Source organism: Eubalaena glacialis, chromosome 2, assembly GCF_028564815.1.
Source record: "Eubalaena glacialis isolate mEubGla1 chromosome 2, mEubGla1.1.hap2.+ XY, whole genome shotgun sequence".
Lineage (NCBI taxonomy): Eukaryota > Metazoa > Chordata > Mammalia > Artiodactyla > Balaenidae > Eubalaena > Eubalaena glacialis.
Window position 1 is genome coordinate 191,491,352 of NC_083717.1, and position 14,147 is coordinate 191,505,498.

Sequence of the window (14,147 nt, forward strand, 5' to 3'; positions counted from 1 at the left end):
GCTCAGTAGTTGTGGCTCGCAGGCTGTAGAGCGCAGGCTCAGTAGTTGTGGCACATGGGCTTAGTTGCTCCGTGGCATGTGGGATCTTCCCGGACCAGGGATCGAACCCGTGTCCCCTGCATTGGCAGGTGGGTTCTTAACCACTGAGCCACGAGGGAAGCCCCTCATCTATATCTTTATTTTTATATTCTTTCTAACACATCTGTTAGTTTCCTAGTCTAATTTTATTTTTTACTTTGTTATTGTTCTTTTTTTTTTTTTTGCTGCCCCAGGCGACTTGCAGGATCTTGGTTCACAAGCCAGGGGTCAGACTGAAGCTTCTGTGGTGGGAGCTCTGAGTCCAAACCACTGGACTAACAGAGAACCTCAGACCCCAAGGAATATTCATTGGAGTGAGGTCTCACGGAGTTCCTCATCTCAGCACCAAGACCCAGCTCTACCCAATAGCCTACAAACTCCAGTGTTGGAAGCTTCAGACCAAACAACCAGTAAGACAGGAACACAATCCCACTCATAAAAAAAAAAAAAAAAAAAAGAGATGGCAAAAAATATGTCACAGATGAAGGAGCAAGGTGAAAACCTACAAGACCAAATAAATGAAGAGGAAATAGGCAATGTACCTGAAAAAGAATTCAGAGTAATGATAGTAAAGATGATCCAGAATCTCAGAAGTAGAATGGAGGCATGGATTGAGAAAATACAAAAAATGTTTAACAAAGATCTAGAAGAACTAAAGAAGAAACAGAGATGAACAGCACAATAACTGAAATGAAAAATACACTAGAAGGAATCAATAACAGAATAACTGAGGCAGAAGAACGAATAAGTGAGCTGGAAGACAAAATGGTGGAAATAACTGCCGAGGAGCAGAATAAAGAAAAAAGAATGAAAAGAATTGAAGACAATCTCAGAGACCTCTGGGACAACACTAAATGTACCAACATTCGAATTATAGGGGTCCCAGAAGAAGAAGAGAAAAAGAAATGGTCTGAGAAAATATTTGAAGAGATTATACTTGAAAACTTCCCTAACATGGGAAAGGAAATAGTCACCCAAGTCCAGGAAGCACAGAGAGTCCCATACAGGATAAACCCTAGGGAAAACACACCAAGACACATGTTAATCAAACTAACAAAAATTACATTCAAAGAAAAAATATTAAAAGCAGCAAGGGAAAAACAAAAAATAACATACAAAGGAATCCCCATAAGGTTAACAGGTGATCTTTCAGCAGAAACTCTGCAAGCCAGAAGGGAGTGGCAGGACATATTGAAAATGATGAAAGGGGAAACCTACAACCAAGATTACTCTACCCAGCAAGGATCTCATTCAGACTCAATGGAGAAATCAAAAGCTTTACAGACAAGCAAAAGCTACGAGAATTCAGCACGAGCAAACCATCTTTACAGCAAATGTAAAGGAACTTCTCTAAGTGGGAAACACAAAGGAAGAAAAAAACCCACAAAAACAAGCCCAAATCAATTAAGAAAATGGTAATAAGAATATACATATCAGTAATCACCTTGAATGTAAATGGATTAAAAGCTCCAACCAAAGGACACAGGCTGGCTGAATGGATACAAAAACAAGATCCTTATATAAGCTGTCTACAAGAGACCCACTTTAGACCTAGTGACACATACAGACACGGAAAGACACATACACATACAGAAAGTGAAGGGATGGAAAAAAGATATTTCATGCAAATGGAAATCAAAAGAAAGCTGGAGTAGCAATACTCGTATCAGATAAAATAGACTTTAAAATAAAGACTCTTACAAGAGATATGGAGGGACACTACATAATGATCAAAGGATCAATCCAAGAAGAAGATATAACAATTATAAATATTTATGCACCCAACATAGGAGCACCTCAATACATAAGGCAAATGCTAACAACCATGAAAGAGAAATCGACAGTAACACAATAACAGTAGAGAACTTTAGCACCCCACTTACATCAATGGACAGATCATCCAAACAGAAAATAAATAAGGAAACACAAGCTTTAAATGACACAACAGACCAGATAGACCTAATTGATATTTATAGAACATTCCACCCAAAAGTGGCAGAATACACTTTCTTCTCAAGTGCACATGGAACATTCTCCAGGATAGATCACATCTTGGGTCACAAATGAAGCCTTGGAAAATTTAAGAAAATTGAAATCATATCAAGCATCTTTTCTGACCACAAAGCTATAAGACTGGAAATCAATTACAGGAAAAAAACTGTAAAAAACACAAATACATGGAGGCTAAACAGTGTGCTACTTAATAACCAAAAGATCACTGAAGAAATCAAAGAAGAAATAAAAAAATACATAGAAACAAATGACAATGAAAACACAATGACCCAAGACCTATGGGTCGCAGCAAAAGCAGTTCTAAGAGGGAAGTTTAGAGCAATACAATCTCACCTCAAGAAACAAGAAAAATTTCAAATAAACAATCTAACTCTACATTTAAAACAACTAGAGAAAGAAGAACAAAGAAAATCCAAAGTCAGTAGAAGGAAAGAAATCATAAAGATCAGAGCAGGAATAAATGAAATAGAAATGAATAAAACAATAGCAAAGATCAATAAAACTAAAAGCTGGTTCTTTGAGAAGATAAACAAAATTGATAAACCCTTAGCCAGACTCATCAAGAAAAAAAGGGAGAGGACGCAAATCAATAAAATTAGAAATGAAAAAGGAGAAATCACAACCAACAGTGCAGAAACACAAAGGATTATAAGAGACTACTACAAACAACTATATGCCAATAAAATGGACAACCATGAAGAAATGGAAATTCTTGGAAAGGTACAATTTTCCAAGACTGAACCAGAAAGAATTAGAAAATATAAACAGACCTATCAAAAGTAGTGAAATTGAAACCGTAATTAAAAATCTTCCAACAAACAAAAGTCCAGGACGAGATGGCTTCACAGGCGAATTCTATCAAACATTTAGAGAAGAGCTAACACCCATCCTTCTCAAACTCTTCCAAAAAATTGCAGAGGCAGAAACACTCCCAAATTCAATCCACGAAGCCACCATCACCCTGTTACCAAAACCAGAAAAAGGTATCACAAAAAAAGAAAAGTATAGACCAACATCACTGATGAACATAGATGCAAAAATCCTGAACAAAATACTACCAAGCAGAATCCAACAGCATATTAAAAGGATCATACACCATGATCAAGTGGGATTTATCCCAGGGATGCAAGGATTCTTCAATATATGCAAATCAATCAATGTGATACACCACATTAACAAAATAAGGAATAAAACCCATATGATCATCTCAATAGATGCAGAAAAAGCTTTTGACAAAAGTCAACACCGATTTATGATAAAAACTCTCTAGAAAATGGGCATAGAGGGAACCTACCTCAACATGACAAACCCACAGCAAGCATCATACTCAGTGGTGAAAAACTGAAAGCATTTCCACTAAGATCAGGAACAAGACAAGGATGTCCACTCTCACCTCTCTTATTCAACATAGTTTTGGAAGTCCTAACCACAGCAGTCAGAGAAGAAAAAGAAATAAAAGTAATACAAATTGGAAAAGAAGGAAAACTGTCACTGTTTGCTGATGACGTGATACTATACACAGAAAATACTAAAGATGCCACCAGAAAACTACTGGAACTAATCAATGAATTTGGTAAGGTTGCAGGATACAAAATTAAAGCACAGAAATCTCTGGCATTCCTATACACCACCAACAAAAAGTCAGAAAGAGAAATTAAGAAAACACTCCCATTTACCATTGCAAGAACAAGAATAATATACCTAGGAATAAATGTGCCTAAGGAGGTGATCAATTGATCTTCCGATCAATTGGTTGGAATAATCAATATTGTGAAAATGACTATACTACCCAAAGCAATCTACAGATTCAATGTAATCCTTATGAAACTACCAATGGCATTCTTCACAGAATTAGAACAAAAAATTTTACAATTTGTATGGAAACACAAAAGACCCTGAATAACCAAAGCAATCTTGAGAAAGAAAAACGGAGTTGGAGGAATGAGGCGCCCCTACTTCAAACTATACCACAAAGCTACAGTAATCAGGACAGTATGGTACTGGCACAAAAACAGAAATATAGATCAATGGTATAGGATAGAATGCCCAGAGATAAACCCACGCACCTATGGGCACCTAATTTACAACAAAGGAGGCAAGAACATACAATGGAGAAAAGACAGCCTCTTCAATAAGTGGTGCTGGAAAACTGGACAGCTACATGTAAAAGAATGAAATTAGAACACTACCTAACACCATACACAAAAATTAACTCCAAATGGATTAAAGACTTAAACGTAAGACCAGACACTATAAAACTCTTAGAGGAAAACATAGGAAAAACACTTTTTGACATAAACCACAGCAAGATCTTTTTTACCCACCTCCTAGAGTAACAGAAATAAAAACAAAAATAAACAATGGGACTTAATGAAACTTAAAAGCTTTTGCACAGCAAAGGAAACCATAAACAAGACAAAAAGACAACCCTCAGAATGGGAGAAAATATTTGCAAATGAAACAACAGACAAAGGATTAATCTCCAAAATATACAACAGGTCATGGAGCTCAATATCAAAACAAAACAAAACAAAACAAAACAAAATAATCCAGTTAAAAAATGGGCCGAAGACCTAAATAGATATTTCACCAAGGAAGACATACAGATGGCCAACAGGCACATTAAAAGATGCTCAGCATCACTAATTATTAGAGAAATGCAAATCAAAACTACAATGAGGTATCACCTCATGCCGGTCAGAATGGCCATTATCAAAAAATCTGGAAACAATAAATGCTGGTAAGGGTATGGTGAAAAGGGAACCCTCCTGCACTGTTGGTGGGAATGTAAATTGATACAACCACTATGGAAAACAGTATGGAGGTTCCTTAAAAAACTAAAAATAGAACTACCATACCACCCAGCAATCCCACTACTGGGCATATACCTTGAGAAAAACATAATTCAAAATGAGACATATACCACAATGTTCATTGCAGCACTATTTACAATAGCCAGGATATGGAACCAACCTAAATGTCCATCAACAGATGAATGGATAAAGAAGATGTGGCACATGTAAACAATGGAATATTACTCAGCCATAAAAAGAAACGAAATTGAGTTGTTTGTAGTCAGGTGGATGGACCTAGAGTCTGTCATACAGAGTGAAGTAAGTCAGAAAGAGAAATAAATACCGTATGCTAACGCATATATATGGAACCTAAAAAAAAAAAAAGGTACTGATGAGCCTAGATGCAGAGCAGGAATAAAGAGGTAGACATAGAAAATGGACTTGTGGACATGGGGTGGGAGGGTGAAGTGAGAGTAGCACTGACATATATACACTACTGAGTGTAAAATAGTTGGCTGGTGGGAAGCAACAGCATAGCACAGGGAGATCAGGTCGGTGCTTTGCTATGACAAGAGGGGTGGGGTAGGGAGCATGGGAGGGAGGCTCAAGAGGGAGGGGATATGGGGACATGTGTATGCATATGGCTGATTTGCTTTGTTGTGCAACAGAAACTAACACAGTATTGTGAAGCAATTATACTCCAATAAAGATCTATTAAGAAATATTTAATCATATTTTTTCTCATGGTTTTGTTGATTTCTGTGTTTGCGTGTGTGTGTGTGTGTGTGTGTGTGTGTGTGTGTGTGTGTGTGTGTGTATTAAGGGTAAAGTTCAAAATTTCCATACAGAATAGTAGATGGCCAAGCTCAATAAGAAATAGAGAATTTGATGAAACATTAAATGATTAATAAATAAATGAAAACAGCATCTAATTCAAAAAAGTTTTATTGATATGAAATTGAAGTATTTACACAGTAGGGATATCATGCTCTTTCTGGGTTTTGCAGATAATAGAGTCTAAAAATGTTTGTGAATGGATTACTTGATCAGTCAATAAACAAATAGAAATGAACAAAGAACAGAGACATATTCATGGACCAAGTATGATGATCGTTCCAGGAATAGTCCTGAGTGATGAAAACATGTCTGAAACTCTGAGGTCCAACACAGAGCATAAGTAGTCTACTTCCTTTGTTAAAATTGTTTGTATAGGGAGATGTCAGGAATACCAAAAGATCATATTCTTGTTGATTTCATAGAGTTATAGTTGTTATTAGTAATTGATCTGTGATGGAATCATTAAGCAAATATAAATGTATAAGGAAAAATAAGGTGAAGTATTTTTCTCATATGAACACCTTTGTTGAAGCAAAAGATATTGTGAATAAAAACTGAAAATTCTGAATCCCATTAAATAAATGGGTGAGGGTCACCTCCTTGACCAGGTTTCTATAGACATGCCTATGTAAGAGTCATTAAATTATTCTTTTTCAGACTAAAGATTGAGGTTTTTCTTTTAACAAGGTAAAAAATAAATAGAAAAACAATAACTAATAAATAATTAAATAGTGAGTATATGAAATTCCAAAAACAAGGATTTGTGGCTTCTGGTCTCAGTATTTTCATCATCTTCTGTGTTTTGTACTCAGAATGAATGCACTAGAGATGGTTTAGAATCATCCATGGTCACCAGATCTGTGGTTGCCTCTGTATAATAGGAGGATGGAGACTAATGTGAGTAATAGTTGAAGTTCTTTTTTCAGTTTGTTTTTTTATTAAAGACATTCACTCTATCGTTAAGAAATGTGGAATATGAGTAAAGAAGGTAGCTGCATTTCAGTGTTGAGTATGTTATTACAAACCATTATATTGATTAATGCATATATGGAAAACTGAGCATTAATATGAGACATATATTAAACTAAGAATAATTCCATATACATCAATGCTCTTGTTTTTTTTATTGTAATGCTAAAATTATCAGTGAATTTGTGATTTATACAATAAAGAAATAAAAATGTGTTAAGAAAAGAGGGTCAGTATTGGATCAATGATGACTACCCGTGGCGTAAGAGTCGTGTACGATGAATACGTGTCTGGAACTCTGAGGTCCAATGCAAATGGAATCTATTCCATTGTCTTGTTTGAAGTGATCCTATAGGCAGAGGTTAGGAATATACAAAGATATTTGTTTTGGTTATTATGACCATGCATTTTTAAAATTTTTATGATTGGATCAATGAAATAGTCAATATACAAATTTGTAAATTAAATAATGATGAATATGAAGGCTTTTCAATAATAAAAATATGTGGTTAGTCAAAAATTACTATTATATACAAATACATTAATATATATTGAAAAGACGTTTTTAGGTAAAAAGTGATATAAAGATGTTATCTCTTTGGTTAAGAGTGATACAGAAAATGATAGGTATTAGTTACTGACTGAGTCAGTAACCACTTTGACATTTGATTCATTAAGGAAAAAACAAATAAATAATTACCATAATTTAGTAAATGACTAAATTACTTTGCAAATGAATAGCAGAATATTGGATAAATGGAGAATAAATAAATAAATAAATAAATAAATAAATAAATAAATGGATAAATCTGAATATTTTTATCACCTTGTCTGCTTGTTACTCTTCAGGACAGATGTTCCCACTACTTCAGCTTCTGCTGTGCTCAGTTGTCCTGCTGCTTCTGTGTCAGAAAGTAACTAAGGTAAATAACAGGCAAGGTTTGTGTTCTTGGATTAGGTGATGTGTTTGAGGGTAGTCATGGTGTTATTAAAAAGTATTAAATTAATCAAAAATTACTCATAGTTCAATGATAAATCTGAGAAGAAATGTTATTTTGAATAATTGATAGTGGGCAGGATTGAGGTTGAATAATGCAAGAGATGGACACTTAATGGGAAATGATTCTGTAAACTGAGAATTAGGGATATTAAAGGGTCTTATTCTTGGGATTATTACCAATTAATTAATGATTTAATCAATGCAAATATACAAATGAACGAAGAGAAGAGACTCAGTCATGGACCAATGATGATGATCGTTTCGGGAAGAGTCCTGAACGATGAAAACATGTCTGAAACTCTGAGGTCCAACCCAGAACATAAGTAGTCTCTCCCTCTTTGAAATTGCTTTTGTAGAAGAGGTCAGGAATACTTAAAGATCATATTCTTGTATTGATTTCATGGATTTAGATTTGTTAGTATTAATGGATCTGTGATGGAACCATTAAGCAAATATAAATTAACATATAAGGAAAAAATAGGGTGAAGCATGGTCCAAATTGAACATATTTTGTGAGGCAGAAGATACGGTTAATAAACATTGAAAACACTGATGCCCATTAAATAAATGGGTGAGGATCACTTATTTGACCAAGATTAGATAGAAATGCATAAGTAGGCATCAGTTTAATTGTTCTGCTTTAGCCAAATGGTTGTGTTTTTTCTTTTAACAAGACAAAAAATAGAGAGAATAAGGAAAAATAATAAATATCTAAATACTGACTAAATGAAATGTAGAAAACAAGGATCAGTGGTGATTAGGTCTCAATATTTTTATTATCTTTCATGTTCTGTACTCCCCAGAATGAATGCATCATTTAGCATCTTCCATGGGCATGAGCTCTGTGGTTGCTTCTGTATAATAGGAGGATGAAGATTAATGTGAGTAATAGTTGAAGTTCTTTTTTCAGTTTGTTTTTTTATTAAAGTAATTCACTGTATTGTTTGGAATGTAGAATATAAATAAAGAAGGCAGCTGTATCTCAGTGTTGAGTATGGATATACAAACCATCATATTGATTAATGCATATATGGAAAACCGAGACTGTTAGTGTGAGATGTATTAAACTGAGAATAATTCTATGTACATCAGGGGTCTTCCTGGGTTGTTTGAATTGTACTGCTAAAATTATTAGTGAGTTTTTAATTTAATCAATAAAGAAATAGAAATGTATGTAGAAGGAAGAACAGTACTGGATCGATGATGATTTCTGGTCATCATCAATATGAGTTGTATACGATGAATACATGTCTGGAACTCTGAGGTCCAATATTAAATTATGCTTGTCCATTCTCAACTTGAGAAGGTGTCCTATAGACAAATGTTAGGAATAAATGTGGGGCTTGTTTTTCGTCTTTGTGTTCATGCATTTCATTCTATTATTATAATTGGATAATATGAGAATCTATAAATAAATATATAATTAAAACTAATGATGAATGGAGTAAAACACTTTCCAATTACCAAAATATGTGGTGAGACAAGAAATATTATTAATATATCATGGAAACCCTGAAGTTCAATTAGTAATGAATGGTACATGGCCATTACCACTTAGGGTAAGAATGAGGTAGACAGGATAATTTGTAGACAACCTTCATATTCTGGCTCAGTGGCAAGATTGAAGTGGTTCGTTTTCAACAGACTTAATACATACACTAAATTAATGGTTGCCTAAATATCTGTGTGAATGTTGAAGTAAGGGAAAGTGGAGAGTGTCTCCACCATTTTTATCATCTGCTTTGCTTTATACTCCTCAGAGTGGACACACTGGACCTGAAAGATTCTTCCTTGAGCACCAGCCTAGGATGGCATCTTTGTTTTAGGAGCCAAGAGACCAGTGTGAGCAGAATCAAATTTGTAGTCTTGGGTTGGGTGGTTTGTCTAACATATTTACTGTATTAATAAAATATTTGAAGTATAATTAAAGAAGGCCATTTTTATCCTATTGATAATAAAGAGATTAATATGAAGCATTATATTGATTAATGCAGATTTGAAAAACTGATCATAAATATGAAAGAGATATAATGATGTGAGTATCTTTCTAGAGACATGTTAGTGGTATCAAGGCCTTATTGGGTTTTGTGACTCATGGAGTTATAGATTATAATTAGTGAATCAATGAACTAATCAATTAACAATATAGAATGAAGAGAAATTCATCTTTTCTGGATCAGTGATGATAAATGCCGGCGTATGAGTCATCGATGATGAATAATACGTGTCTCGAACTCTGAGGTCCAATGCAAAAGAAATGTGGTCTTTCTCTTCATGCATGTTCATTGGTTATGCTAATTAAGCCAATGAAAGCATCAATCAACAAATCTGCGGATCAAAGGAGAGAAAGTCTCAATCTCGGTCATCACCTTCTCTGTTTGGTACTTTTCAGAATAGCAGCTCAAGGTGATTTCAGCCTCCATTGTGATCAAGGCTCTCCTTTTCTGGTTGCTATGGGACAGAGACCCAGGTGAGTCATGGCCAGTGTTCCTCTCTTGGTTTGGGGAATTGGTTTAAGTGTTTTCATTGTATTTTCAAGCATAATCGACATATATCAAAGGGTTGATGATGGCCTGTTGAAAAATAACCATGAGAGCTTATGCTGATGAAGTGATAATCTAGAACCTGGAAATTCATTAACCAAGGAGATCTCATGTATGGTGATAATGATTGGAGAGAAGTTAGGGATATTCGCTGGTCTGGTTCTTGGGTTTTGGGTATTCATGTTTTTCTTTCATTAGTATTAATGATATAATGATTTAATTGATAGAGATGTACCAATGAATGAACTAAAATTGGACCCAAGGGGAACAACAATGAAGTTGGGTAGAGGACGAGGCATGGGCAAGGAACCATAAGTATCTGGAAGCCTGAGGGCCAAGAAGTGTACACACTCTATTTTCTACATTGATTTTGTCCTATGGACAGATGATTGAAATATATAAAGTCATGCTCTTAGTTTGGGTTAATAGATTTTGATTTAGTATTATTAATGGATAAGTAATTAACCATTAAAGATATATAAATAATAGCTTAAGAAGAAAAGGTAAATTATTATGTACCTATGAAAATATATTGTCAGCCAAGAAATTGTAATGAAAATTGCCAGCACTGATGCCCATTAGGAAATGAATGGATCAATGGTGTCACCTCTTTGGCCAAGCATCATACAGATGTGATGATTAAGTGTCAGTTTTATTGATCTGTGTCATTCTCAAGTTTGAGGTTCTTTTTGTTCATAGAAAAATTCTCTAAATTATGAAAAAGTTATAAATTCCTAATGATTTGAGTACTATAAATCTAGAAAGCAAGAATCAATCGCAATAAATTTTCCTTTTCTTTTTAAACATCCACTGTGCATTGTACTTCTGAAAATGGACACATTCGAGCTGATTAAGCATTATTCCATGGTTATGCACCTTATGATTGCATCGCTGTGTTAGATTCACAGGAACCAATGTGAATAATAGTCAAATTTCTTGTCTCAGTTTCAGTGATTTTTTTTTTCCTGTGCATTTATTCACTGTTTTATTTGAAAGTTCCATACAGAATAAAAGAAGGCCAACTGTAGCTCAGTGATATATATTGAATTTTATGAACCATTAATTGATTACTGCATAGATGAAAAATGGCATCATTATTTTTAAGAAAGATACTATGCTGTGAGAATGAATTATTTACAGAATAAGGATATCATGACTCTTCTTGGGTTTTGTGAATAAACTGTTTTAAATTATTATGATTGATTTTCTGAATTAGTCAATAAACCATGTAGAAATGAGTGAATAAAAAGAGGGACAATATTGGATCGATGATGACTACTGGTGGCGTATGAGTTGTGTACAATGACTGGAAGTCTGATGTCCGATGCAAATGGAATCTAGTCCATTGTCCTGTTTGAGTTGATTCTAGAGACACTTGTCTGATATATACAAGGGACTTGTTTTTGGTCTTTATGTTTATGCATTTTCTTTATATTTTATAATTGGGTTAATCAAATAAGCAATAAACAAGCATATAAATAAATAAAGATGAAGGCGGTGAAATGTTGTCCAATTATAAACATATGTGGTGATAGAAGAAACAATATTAGTAAATTTGAAAACAGTGAAGTCCAAAGAGAAATAAATGGTACATGAAAAATCTTTGACTAAGAGAAGTATGGACAATTGTAGTAATAATCACTGTTCATTTTCTCGGTCAGCGTCAAGTTTTAAGTTCACTTTCATAAGAGAAATTGAAATAAATGTACTCCAAATTAATGATTGTCTAAACCACTGAAAAATGAAATGCAGAAGCAAGGATCAATGGAGATTAGTTCTCAATTTTTTATCATTTGCTCTGCCCTGTACTCCTCAGAATGGATGCCCTTGAGCTGATCTAAGCATCTTGCATGGTCAGGAGCCCTATGGTTGCCTCTGTGTGTTAGGAGGAAGGGGAACAATGTGAGTAGTAGTCAGTGTTCTTGTCTTGGATTGAGCCGTATTTTTAAAAAGACACTTACTGTATTGTTAAAAAGTATTAAATATAATAGAAGTCCAAACTTGCCAAAGTCAAATATCATTGATATGAAGGAATATGATGATTAATCCATATATGAAAAACTGAGTTCAGTTAATGAAAGAGTTGAGTGTCAGGGGAGATGATGGTTTAGATGGACGTTAGGGATATTTAAGGGTCTTACTCATGATTTATTTGTGTGACTTATGTTTATTTATTTATTTTTAAATATTTATTTATTTATTTGGCTATGCCGGGTCTTAGTTGCAGCATTCAGGATCTTTAGTTGTGGCATGCAGGGTCTTTAGTTGCGGCATGTGAGCTCTTAGTTGTGGCATGCGGTATCTAGTTCCCTGACCAGGGATCAAACCCGGGCCCCCTGCCTTGGGAGCATGGAGTCTTAACCACTGGACCACCAGGGAAGTCATTTAAATAATAGTGAATCAATAAACAGATGTAGATGATACTGGAGAAAAGAGCCCCTCCTGTACCACTGATGATGACTGGAAGCATAGGAGTCATATATGGTGAATACCATGTGTCTGTAACCCTGATTCCACACAATGCAAAATCTAGCCAATGTTCTGTTATAAATGACCCCATGGGTCGATGTTAGGAAAATACAAACATCATATACCATTTTTGGGGTTAAATGTATTAATAATAATAAATCAGTAATTGAGCCCTGAAAAAATGTAAAAAAAAGATGAAAAGAAGAAGGCGAAGCATTGTCCACCAGGATCATATGTGGTCAGGCAAGAAATATTATTAATAAAATAGAAAACATTCATGCCCTTTAAGCAATAAATGAATAAGTGTCTTGCCCTTTTGCTGAAAGGATCATACAGACACTGATAAGTAAGAGTCAACATTATTGTCCTGGATCAGTCTCAAGTTTAAGGTTTTCTTTTGTTAAGAGAAAAAAATACTACACTATGAAAAATTAATGAATGCTTAAGTGAGTAAATGAAATGTGGATAACAAGGATCAATGGAGATAAGGTCTGAAATTTTTTATCATCCTTTCTGCTCTGTACTCCTTAGAATGGGAGCACTCAAGCTGGTTGAAGGAGTCTTCTATGGTCCTGAGAGCTCTGGTTGCATTCACGTGTTAGGACTGTGGAGACCATGTGAGTAATAGACAAATTTTGATCTTAGTTTCAATATTGTATTTAAGACTATTGACTGTATTATTGCAAGTTTTGAAATATAATCAATGAAATCCAAATAGCCCAGTGTGAAATATGGGATTAATATGAAGTATTATATTGATTAATTCATAAAATGAAAAATGAGAGCTATTAATGAAAGATGTTGACACGAGAATGATTCTAAATATATATTAGAGATTTCTAAGCTCTTTGGTGGTTCCGATGAATAACCATTTTTAAAATTATAATTACTGAATTATGAATTGACCAATAAATGGTGTGGAAAGGAATGAGGAAAAAGAGATACAGTACTGGATTAATGATGACTACTGGCAGCGTATGAGTCATATACGATGAGTGTGTGTCTGGAACTCTGTGACCCAATAAAATTAATCTAGTCCATTTTCATTATTTGAAGGTATTCTATAGACAGATGTCAGGAATATACTGAGATCTTGATTTGATCCTTATGTGCATGCATTTTCATCTATTATTATAATTGGATAAATGAGAGAATCTATAAATAATTATATAAATCAGTAAAGATGAATGCATGAAGCATTGGCCATTATATAAATATGTGAATGGTATATGACTGTTAACTGTTTTCTAAGGGAATAAAAGTCTTACATAATGTTCATAATCTGGTCAAGGGTCAAACTTGTTCATTTTCTTAAGAGAAATGAATATTCACACCAAATTAATGATTGCCTAAGGACTGATTAAATGAAAGGTAAAAGCAATCAATGATCAGTGGAGAGAATGTCTCAACCGTTTTTATCATCTGTTCTTCCCTCTTCTCCTC

At 34.3% G+C, this 14,147-nt stretch overlaps 6 non-coding genes and 2 pseudogenes across 6 annotated transcripts; all 8 read left to right on the top strand.

Moving 5' to 3' along the window:
- Positions 1-5,979: 5,979 nt before the first annotated feature.
- Positions 5,980-6,051, top strand: LOC133086048 (small nucleolar RNA SNORD113/SNORD114 family). Its single transcript, XR_009699832.1, has one exon. It is a non-coding gene; the product is annotated as a small nucleolar RNA SNORD113/SNORD114 family (small nucleolar RNA).
- Positions 6,052-6,929: 878 nt separating this feature from the next.
- Positions 6,930-7,001, top strand: LOC133085982 (small nucleolar RNA SNORD113/SNORD114 family). The gene has a single exon (XR_009699776.1). It is a non-coding gene; the product is annotated as a small nucleolar RNA SNORD113/SNORD114 family (small nucleolar RNA).
- Positions 7,002-7,931: 930 nt separating this feature from the next.
- Positions 7,932-8,003, top strand: LOC133086030 (small nucleolar RNA SNORD113/SNORD114 family). The gene has a single exon (XR_009699817.1). It is a non-coding gene; the product is annotated as a small nucleolar RNA SNORD113/SNORD114 family (small nucleolar RNA).
- An 882-nt stretch (positions 8,004-8,885) lies between these two features.
- Positions 8,886-8,962, top strand: LOC133086013 (small nucleolar RNA SNORD113/SNORD114 family; annotated as a pseudogene).
- Positions 8,963-9,864: 902 nt separating this feature from the next.
- Positions 9,865-9,939, top strand: LOC133085983 (small nucleolar RNA SNORD113/SNORD114 family). Its single transcript, XR_009699777.1, has one exon. It is a non-coding gene; the product is annotated as a small nucleolar RNA SNORD113/SNORD114 family (small nucleolar RNA).
- A 1,557-nt stretch (positions 9,940-11,496) lies between these two features.
- LOC133086017 (small nucleolar RNA SNORD113/SNORD114 family) lies at positions 11,497-11,560 on the top strand (annotated as a pseudogene).
- A 1,118-nt stretch (positions 11,561-12,678) lies between these two features.
- LOC133086032 (small nucleolar RNA SNORD113/SNORD114 family) lies at positions 12,679-12,752 on the top strand. Its single transcript, XR_009699819.1, has one exon. It is a non-coding gene; the product is annotated as a small nucleolar RNA SNORD113/SNORD114 family (small nucleolar RNA).
- A 902-nt stretch (positions 12,753-13,654) lies between these two features.
- LOC133086011 (small nucleolar RNA SNORD113/SNORD114 family) lies at positions 13,655-13,726 on the top strand. Its single transcript, XR_009699802.1, has one exon. It is a non-coding gene; the product is annotated as a small nucleolar RNA SNORD113/SNORD114 family (small nucleolar RNA).
- Positions 13,727-14,147: the final 421 nt, after the last annotated feature.